The 10,193-nt window shown below is 48.6% G+C and overlaps 1 long non-coding RNA gene across 1 annotated transcript in view; it reads left to right on the plus strand.

Annotated features, from left to right (window-relative positions):
- Positions 1–9,477, plus strand: part of LOC116566520 — a 20,686-nt gene extending 11,209 nt beyond the window's left edge. Inside the window, exons 2-3 of the long non-coding RNA XR_004275895.1 lie at positions 1,289–1,293; positions 9,412–9,477. This is a non-coding gene — a long non-coding RNA (uncharacterized LOC116566520). The remainder of the gene's footprint in view (positions 1–1,288; positions 1,294–9,411) is intronic.
- Positions 9,478–10,193: the final 716 nt, after the last annotated feature.

Here is a 10,193-nt window from a genome sequence, read left to right on the forward strand (position 1 = left end):
TTTAAGTGTCAACTTTGGGATACCTTCAAAGTCCTTCTGGCCATCTCTGTCACTGAGAGGTGCTTCCTGGCCACCTTGTCCCTCCTCTCCTCCTGGCCTTTTTCCATTCTTCATCACCTTGTCCTTCCTGACTGAGGAAATCCAAATTCTCTTCCTTCCTTTGCCCAAGCAATTCAGTTCCCCGGCTCCTCTATCAGGCTCCTCCTGGGGCTAATACAAAGGCTTTCTGCTGACCTGGGCCCACCTCCTTAGCAGGCATTTGTGGTTGCACATTTCATCTCTTTTTGCTGCTTTTGTGAATTGGGGATTGAGGGTCTTACAAGGCAAGGAGGCTTCTGCTTACATGTGGGCAGAGGTTTTATGCACAAGTGAAATCATATTTTACAGTCCTCGGTGACTGTTGTTCCACTTAAGACACAGACATCTTTCCATATCACCAGTAACAACAGCTGAACTTTTTATTGAGAACTTCTGTGGGGCATTTTACATTTGTGTTATCCCGGTTTGGTAGCCACTAACTACATGCAGACACTAAAGCCCTTGAAATGCGGTTAGTACTAACAAGGAACTAAATTCTTAATTTTATTTTATTTATTTATTGTTTTGAGACAGGGTCTTGCTTTGTCATCAAGGTTGAAGTGCAGTGGCATGATCACAGCTTACTGCAGCCTCTACCTCCCAGGCTCAAGTGATCCGCTTGCCTCAGCCCCCCCCAAGAAACTGAGACTACAGGAACATGCCACCACACCTGGTTCTAAATTCTTAATTTTTATTTAATTTTTATTTAAATGTAAAATCAAAAATTTGTTTTTGTTTTTGTTTTTTTTTTTTGAGACACAGTCTCACTCTGTTGACCAGGCTAAAGTGCAGTGGTGTGATCATGGTTCACTGCAAGCTTCCACTCCCGTGTTCAAGTGATTCTCCTGCCTCAGTCTCCCAAGTAACTGGGACTAAAGGCACGCACCACCACATCTGGCTAATTTTTGTATTTTTTAGTAGAGACAGGGTTTTACTATATTGGACAGGCTGGTCTCGAACTCCTGACCTTATGCCGCCTCGGCCTCCCAAAGTGTTATGATTACAGGCGTGAGCCACCGTGCTCAGCCAAAAAATATCTATTAAACACAACTATAGGCAGGGCACGGTGGCTCACGCCTGTAATCCCAGTCCTTTGGGAAACTGAGGCGGGTAGATCACCTCAGGTCAAGAGTTCGAGACCAGCCTGGCCGACATGGTAAAACCCCGTCTCTACTAAAAAATACAAAAATTAGCTGGGTGTGGTGGTGAGTGTCTGTAGTCCCAAGTCTGAGGTCATAAGCAGGGCCACAGGTGGGACAATGAGGGACACAAGCTAGGGATGGGGCTTGGCTGGAAAGCATTGAAGAGACCATAAATAGGGGGCAGGAGAGGGCTGGTTTGTCACAGCAGCAGTGCCTGGTCACAGTGGCCCAACAGGCTGAAGGAGCCATGTGGGATAGAACTGAGGCTTGGAGAGGAGGCTGCATGAAAGGTGCAGCACACAGTAAGGCCAGACACCAAGGAGAAGCACATCAGGAGTCCCTGTGAGCCAGGCCCTTTGCTAACAAACCTCTAACAGGCATTTGGTCAGGCAGCCAGTCACTCAATAAATACGGACTGGGTATCTATGAGGCACCAATCTCAAGTCAACAACCTCAGAAGAGCTAACAACCTAAGAGGGTTTTTCCCCACACATTTTACAGCTGAATAACATGGGGATCAGGGAAGTGAAGTGACTTAGCCAAGGTAAATTAGTAAGATAGTGGAGATCTGAATGCACCTGAAGCCACCTAGTTCCAGGACCCTTACCACCTGGGTCTGCCTTTGTACTCCGACTCCCCCTCTCTGGCCATCCTGAGTCTACCGGAGATTGGGGTGGAGCTTGGGGTCTATAACTGGCTCCTAAGCTGCAGTTGCAGGCAGGCTCTGGCCCAGCATGGGAGACAGGAGGAGAGGGGTGACCCTCATTCCTGAATTTCTGGTTTGCTTTTTTGTCTTGAGACAGTATCATTCTGTTGCCCAGGCTGGAATGCAGTAGTGTGACCTCAGCTCACTGCAACCTCTGCCTCCCAGGTTCAAGTAGTTCTCCTGCCTCAGCCTCCCAAGTAGCTGGGATTACAGGCACACACCACTACGCTCAGCCAATTTTTTGTATTTTTAGTAGAGGCGGGGTTTTACCATGTTGGCCAGGCTGGTTTTTATAGTTTTAGTAGAGACAGGGTTTCGCCACGTTGGCCAGGCTGGTCTTGAACTGACCTCAGGTGATCCGCCCGCCTTGGCCTCCCAAAGTACTGGGATTACAGGCATGAGCCACCAGGCCCAGCTGTTTTTTTTGTTTGTTTTGAGACAGAGTCTCTGTCGCCCAGGCTGGAGTGCAGTGTCGCAATTTTGGCTCACTATAACCTCCACCTCCCTGGTTCAAGCAATTCTCTTGCCTCAGCCTCCCCAGTAGCTGGGATTAGAGGCACGTGTCACCGTGCCCGGCTAATCTTTGTATTTTTAGTAGAGATGGGGTTTCACCATATTGGCCAGGCTGGTCTCAAACTCCTGACCTTAAATGGTTTGCCCGCCTTGCCCTCCCAAAGTTCTGGGATTACAGGCATGAGCCGCCAGGGCTGGCCTCATTCCTGGGTTTCTAAAGGAGTTAAGTACATATCTTAGATCTGGAACAAGAGCACTGTGGATCTCCTGGTGAAGGAAATGTTCCCAACCTGCCTACAGAGGTTTAGACAGCATACTAGAGGCACAGTGGGAAGAGCCTAGGCCCAGGTTCTAATTCTGGCTCTGTCCCTGACTGTGTGACCTTGGGCAAGTCACCTCTCCTGAGGCCTGGCTTCCTCATCTATTGAATGAAGATTGTAGGAAATTATATTTCCACTTGTCTTTAATCACAGGCCAGAGCAAAGAAGAACCTCTACTACCTCCTGCCCACCACTGACCAGTCAGAGAAACGGTGAACCCTAATGGAGCAGAGAGGCTTCCAGAAGGGAAGCAAAAGCACTCAGAGCTTCTACCCCTCGTAACCGGACTATGCCCTCTCCCTCCCGGGTTGTGACAATGCCACCTCTGTGGTCTCCCCTCAGCCTCTTCCCTGTCCTACCATTTTTGCAAGATGACACTTTTGTTTAGTTCACTCAACAACTATTTATTGAGCCCTCTTCTGTGTGCCATGTCAAGTCCTAGGTGCTGGGGACACAAAAACAAGCACAACAGGCAGGTTCCTTCGCTCGTGAAGCCCACAATCTATGGAGAAGTCTGACACTCAACACAGAACCCCACCAATGGCTGCACAACTGCAGACTGAGGTAAGAGTTCTGCAGAAAAAGAACAGGTGTAAGAATTTGACTGTGGCCTCCTGAGGCCAGGACAGGAGTGTGGAGTGGCCAGGGTGAAGGAGTGGAGCTAGGGAAAGGGAATGTGAGGCAGAGGGAAATGCTTGAGTGAGGAGGCCAGAGTGGGGGGTGTGGTGGGAGACAGGCCAGAAAGTGGAGGGGCCCGATGATACAGGAAAGGATCTGCTGTCGCCTAGTCATTCCCCTGCTTCCACACCACCTGTGGCTCCCTTTGGCTGCACACTCACAGCCCACAGAGGATCCGGTCATCCTGGACTCCTCTTCCTCAACTACCATGCCCATTCCACAAGCATTTTATACAATGTCTATGGTGGCCAGGGACCATGTTAAGCTCTGGGTATGGGAACATCAGGGAACAAAATGGACTTGGTGCCTGTCCTCCTGGAGGTCACAGTCTCTCTGAACCCTAAATGGCTCCTTCTAGCTTTATAGCCATGACCTTTCCAATTGACCCCTCCCTCACCTTGATCTCAGTGGCTTCCTCACTGTCTCCCACACTCCCTGCTTGTTCCTGGACAATCTCTTCTCTGCACAGCAGCAAGATGCATATTTTATTTATTTATTTGTTTATTTTTTGAGTTAGGGTCTGGCTCTGTCGCCCAGACAGGAGTGCAGTAAGACACATATTTGAAGACACAAATCTGCATTTCTCAAGTCTGAGTCATCCTGCCTACTCTCATCTTGGCCCCCTATTTGTTTCCTTTATAGCTCTCGCAGTCTGTAATGATTAATCTGTGTATTGATTTAGGCAAGAATAGAGGCTCTGCAAATTATGGTAGATTGAACATACACATTCAATTTCACTCCCTCCCAAAACCTTGCTGGAACTACAGTAAAGACATTCTGTTTAAGGCATAAACCCACTAACATGGGGAGAATGAGGGAGGAGACCAGAGGGCAGCATTTGGAAGCTGGGAAGCAGATGGTCAGGTGGTCACCACACAGCAAACCCATGAAAACTATAGCCTAAACTGGATGTGGGGAAGAGAAGAACCCACCCAGTCCAGATCACAGACTCCCCCAAAGGCTCAAGCACCTGTGTATGAGGGTGAGGAGGAATAAAATAAGGAGGAGTTAGACGCTGCTGTTTAAGGGCGAAAACTGTTTGGTCCCTGGGTGGCTTCCCTAATCCTGGCAGAACACGGGAGGTTTATTCTCTGAGAGGAGAAAACAGGATCACTGGACTGAGAGATCATGAGGGCGGGGTATCCACCCCAAATCAGGCGATGAAGTGAACACACACACTGTGAATGCTGAGACCCCACGCCAATGCTGTTTCCCAAATTGGCTCCCAGAAAGCTGGCCACCATGGCTTTGCTCCCTAGGCAGGAGAGCAGGAAAAATTTTGTCTAAAGGAAATCTGACCAGACCAAGAGGAAAGACCTACCGCTAACATCATCAGAGATATAAGAGAAGATAGTCCATCTATGATGCAAGAAGAGGATGTTCTTTTATTTATTTATTCTTTGGAGATAGGGTCTTGCTCTGTTGCCCAGGCTGGAGCGCAATGGCACCATCTCAGCTCACTGCAACCTCCACCTCCTGGGCTCAAGTGATTCTCCTGCCTCAGCCTCCCAAGTAGCTGGGATTACAGGCACATGTCAAGAAGCCCAGCTAATTTTTGTATTTTTTTAGTACAGATGGGGTTTCACCACGTTGGTCAGGCTGGTCTTGAAATACCGACCTCAGGTGATCTGCCCGCCTCGGCCTCCCAAAGTGCTGGGATTATAGGTGTGAGCCACCACATGCTGCCAAAAAGGATGTTATTTTAGAAAGAAACAGTTGGCTGGGCGTGGTGGCTCACACCATGTTTGAAACCAGTCTGAGCAACATGGTGAAAAATACAAAAATTATCTCTACAAAAAATACAAAAATTAGCCCAGCACTATGGTATGCGCCTGTATCTCAGCTACTCAGAAAGCTGAGGCAGAAAGGTCAATTGAGCCTGGGAGGTCCAGGCTTCACTGAGCCAAGACGGTGCCACTGCACTGTGGCCTGGGCAACAGAGCAAGACCCTGTTTCAATAAAAAATAACGGCTGGGCGCAGTGGCTCACACCTGTACTCCCAGCACTTTCGGAGGCCGAGGCAGGCGGATCACAAGGTCAAGAGATCAAGACCATCCTAAACAACATGGCAAAACCCCATCTGTACTAAAAAATACAAAAATTAGCTGGGCATGGTGGTGCGCGCCTGTAGTCCCAGCTACTCGGGAAGCTGAGACAGGAGAATCGCTTGAACCCAGGAGGCGGAGGTTGCAGTCAGCTGGGATCGTGCCACTGCACTCCAACCTGGCAACACAGCGAGACTCCATCTCAAATAATATTTTTAAAAAATTGGTCCTTGCTGGGCGTGGTGGCTCAAGCCTATATCCCAGCACTTAAAGAGGCTGAGGTGGGCGGATCACCTGAGGTCAGGGGCTCGAGACCAGCCTGACCAACATGGTGAAACCCCGTCTCTAGTAAGAATACAAAATTAGCCAGGCGTGGTGGCTGGTGCCTATAGTCCCAGATACTTGGGAGGCTGAGGCAGAACTTGGGAGGTGGAGATTGCAGTGAGCCAAGATCATGCCATTGCACTCCAGCCTGGGCAACAGAAATACCGTTATCAAAAAAAAAAAAAAAAAAAAAGTCTTTAAAAAAATTTTTTGAAGAAAATTCCTGGAACTGAAGGACATGCATTTCCATGTTGAAAGGTACCTACAAGTGCTCAGTGTGATGGAGGAATATAGCTCCATAGCAAGGCCACCATCGTGAGATGTCAGGTATACCCTGGGGACAGAGAGAGCATCCTACCGCTTCCAAAGTGGAAAAGAAATTCCATACTAAGCACCAGGAGGCAAAATGCCTTTGGACTTCTCTATAATAACACTAAAGGAACCTAATCTCCAGCCAGAACTTTCCATCACACCTCCTATGTGCCAGGCACTGTTCTTAGGCTTTTTCATATATTCTCTACCCAGCCAAATTATTAGGCGTGAGGACAGAATGAATAAGTCTGCAGATATTCACAGTCTCAAAACTGTCACCTCCCATACCCTCTTTCCAAGAAACTACTGGAGTAGGTGCTCCACCAAAAGAATGGGGCAAAATCAAGAAAGAGGAAAAGAAATCCAACAAGAATAGAGGTGAGGGGAACCCTGAGGTGATGATGAAGGAGAGCCCAGGGTCAGAGGTGGACTCACTGTGAAGCCCTGGAAACCTCATCAGGTTCCTAAACTTCCACAGGCCCCTGGGATGAGTGCATGAGTACTGGGGTTGTAGCAGGTCCTAGGTTGGCAGAAGCCAGGCTACAGGCCAGACTGCCTGAGACCTCAGAAGAGAGGTTCCTGAGCTGCCAAGGGACCTGAAAAGCCAGGAATTTACTGATTTATTTTATCGAAATAAATAAAATATACCTAATTTTTTTTTTTAAGGACCAGACACACTGGCTCACATTTGTAATCCCCACACTATGAGAGGCCAAGGCAGGAGGATGCTTGAGCTCAGGAGTTCGAAGCCAGCCTGGCCAACAAGGTAAAACCCTATCTTTACTAAAAATGCAAAAAACTAGCTGGGCGTGGTAGTGCATACCTGTGATCCCAGCTACCCAGGAGGCTAAGGTGGGAGGACTGCTTGAGCCCAGGAGTTTGAGGCTGCAGTGAGCAGAGATCGTACCACTGAGATGCTGTCACAAAAAAAAAAAAAAGGCCGGCAGTGGCTCACACCTGTAATCGCACTTTGTGAGGGTGAGACAGGTGGTTCACTTGAGGCCTGGAGTTAAGAGAACAGCCTGGCCAACATGCTGAAACCTCATCTCTACTAAATACACAAAAGATTAGCCAGGCGTGGTGGTGCACACCTATAATGCCAGCTACTTCGGAGGCTGAGGCATGAGAATCCTTTGAACCATGGAGGTGGAGGTTGCAGTGAACCAAGATCCTGTCACTGCACTCCAGCCTAGGTGACAGAGCCAGACTGTCTCGCAAAAAAACAAAGACTCAAAATGTAAAAACTTTTTTCTAAGAGACAAGGCCTCACTCTTCCACCCAGGTTGGAGCATAGTGGTGCAAACACTCCCCAATACAGCCTTGACCTGAGCACAAGCAATCCTCCTGCCTCAACTTCCACCACACCCAGCTAATTTTGGATTGAGTGATTGATGGCAGAAAGGGGAGCTTGTTGGCTAGACACAGTGGCTCACGCCTGAAATCCCAGCACTTTGGGAGGCCAAGGTGGGCAGATCATGAGGTCAGGAGTTGGAGACCAGCCTGGCCAACAGAGTGAAACCCCGTCTCTACTAAAAATACAAAAAATTAGCCCGGCGTGGTGGTGGTCACCTATAATCCCAACTGCTCGGGAGGCTGAGGCAGGAGAATCACTTGAAACCAGGAGGTGGAGGTTGCAGTGAGACTCCACCTTAAAAAATAAATACATAAAAAAGAAAGAAAGGGGGGCTTTGTAATCCCAGAACTTTGGGAGGCTGAGGCACGCAGATCACAAGGGCAGGAGTTTGAGACCAGCCTAGCCAACATAGTGAAACCCTGTCTCTACAAAAATACAAAAATTAGCCAGGTGAGGTGGCAGGTACCTAGAGTCCCAGCTACTCAGGAGGCTGAGGCAGGAGAATCACATGAACCCAGGAGGTGGAGATTGCAGTGAGCAGAGATCGCGCCACTGCACTCCAGCCTGGACAACAGAACAAGACTCTGTCTAAAAAATAAAATAAAAGTGATAGAATATTGATGTGGTAGTCATGGAGATGAGCCTCCCAGCCACCCCGTTCGAGTAAGGGCCTGCTGCCCAGCTGCAGGGAATTTGGACAGCTGTCAGCTCCAGAGTTGGCCTCAGACACAGATACCCACCTCAGCCAAGATCACATCCTTCCCCAGGGCAGCCCCCATCAGGTGCAGTCAGCGGTATAAAGGCCTGTCCATTCCAGCCAGGCTTGGCATACTCGGATGGGCAAAACTCACTCCAAAGCTCCTTGCCAGGTTGGCCTAGGCTTTGCCAGGCCTCCTCTGTAGTTTGACTTCTGCTCTAACCTGCTTCTGCCCACTTCCTTTCACAGGTGTTGATCCCTACAAACCTCTCCCTCTCCATACCTCCCAGAGAGACGAACCTGAGATACCCGATTTGTCTGACCATCTTCCATCTTTTTTTGTACTGACTATGCTAGGCACATATGGAGTGTTTCATATTCATGATGTTACTGAATTCTTACCATAATCCTCTAAGGGTAGGCACTATTATTCTCATCTAACAGATGAGGAAATTGAGATTCAGAGAGGTTGACTAACCTGTCCAAAGTCACACAGTTAGCTAAGGATTGAATCTCTTTTTTATTTTTTTCCGAGACAGAGTCTTGCTCTCTGTCACCTAGGCTGGAGTGCAGTGGTGTGATCTCGGCTCACTGCAACCTCCACTTCCAGGGTTCAAGCCATTCTCCTACCTCAGCCTCCCGAGTAGCTGGGACTACAGGAGCATGCCTCCACGCCTAGCTAATTTTTTTTAATTTTAGTACAGATTAGGTTTCAACGTGTTGCCCAGGCTGGTCTCGAACTTCTGAGCTCAGTCAGAATTTGGACAGCTGTCAGCTCCAGAGTTGGCCTCAGACACAGATACCCACCTCAGCCAAGATCACATCCTTCCCCAGGGCAGCCCCCATCAGGTGCAGTCAGCGGTATAAAGGCCTGTCCATTCCAGCCAGGCTTGGCACACTCAGCCTCCCAAAGTGCTAGGATTACAGGTGTGAGCCACCATGCCTAGCCCTGAACATCTTGAGAAGACATTTAGATAGCTAGTACAGAGTGAAATACACTTAGCAAATGACAAAACAGGATAATTATGAGATGCAGGGAAAACAAAAAGTTGCAGAGGAAAGGAATCATATTGCCACAGAATAAACAATGAAAATTGAACAAAAAATTATGTTGGCAGTTTAGAGAGATGGGGATCATGTGTATGGCTGGTGACAGGAAGAGTTAAAACTATCTTCCTCCAGCCTGGGCAACAAAAGTGAGGCGCCATCTCTACAAAAAACAGAAAAAAATATTAGCCTGAGGCCGGGCACGGTGGCTCAAGCCTGTAATCCCAGCACTTTGGGAGGCCGAGGCGGGTGGATCACAAGGTCAAGAGATCGAGACCATCCTGGTCAACATGGTGAAACACCGTCTCTACTAAAGCTACAAAAAAAAATTAGCTGGGCATGGTGGTGCGTGCCTGTAATCTCAGCTACTCAGGAGGCTGAGGCAGGAGAATTGCCTGAACCCAGGAGGCGGAGGTTGTGGTGAGCTGAGATCGCGCCATTGCACTCCAGCCTGGGTAACAAGAGCGAAACTCCGTCTCAAAAAAAAAAAAAAAAAAAAAAAAAAAAAATTAGCCTGGCATAGTAGCGCACATCTGTTGTCTCAGCTTCTCAGGAGGCTGAGCTGAGAGGATCACTTGACCCAGGAAGGTCGAGGCTGTAGTGAGCCATGGATGGCACCACTGCACTCTAGCCTGGGAAACAGAGTGAGATCCTGTCTCAAAAAAACCCAAAAAATAAGACTATTTTCCAGCTGGGCGAGGTGGCTCATGCCTATAATCCCAGCACTTTGGGAGCCTGAGGTGGGCAGATCACAAGGTTAGAAGATCAAGACCATCCTGGCTAACATGGTGAAACTCCGTTTCTATTAAAAATACAGAAAAATAGCTGGATGTGGTGGTACATCCTGTAATCCCAGCTACTTGGGAGGCTGAGGCAGGAGAATTGCTTGAACCTGGGAGGCAGAGGTTGCAGTGAGCCAAGATCACACCACTGCACTCCAGCCTGGGCAACAGAGCAAAAATGTCTCAAAAAAAAAA

Source organism: Sapajus apella, unplaced genomic scaffold (assembly GCF_009761245.1).
Source record: "Sapajus apella isolate SASKATOON/1434 unplaced genomic scaffold, GSC_monkey_1.0 scaffold43, whole genome shotgun sequence".
In the NCBI taxonomy this organism is placed as follows: Eukaryota; Metazoa; Chordata; class Mammalia; order Primates; family Cebidae; genus Sapajus; species Sapajus apella.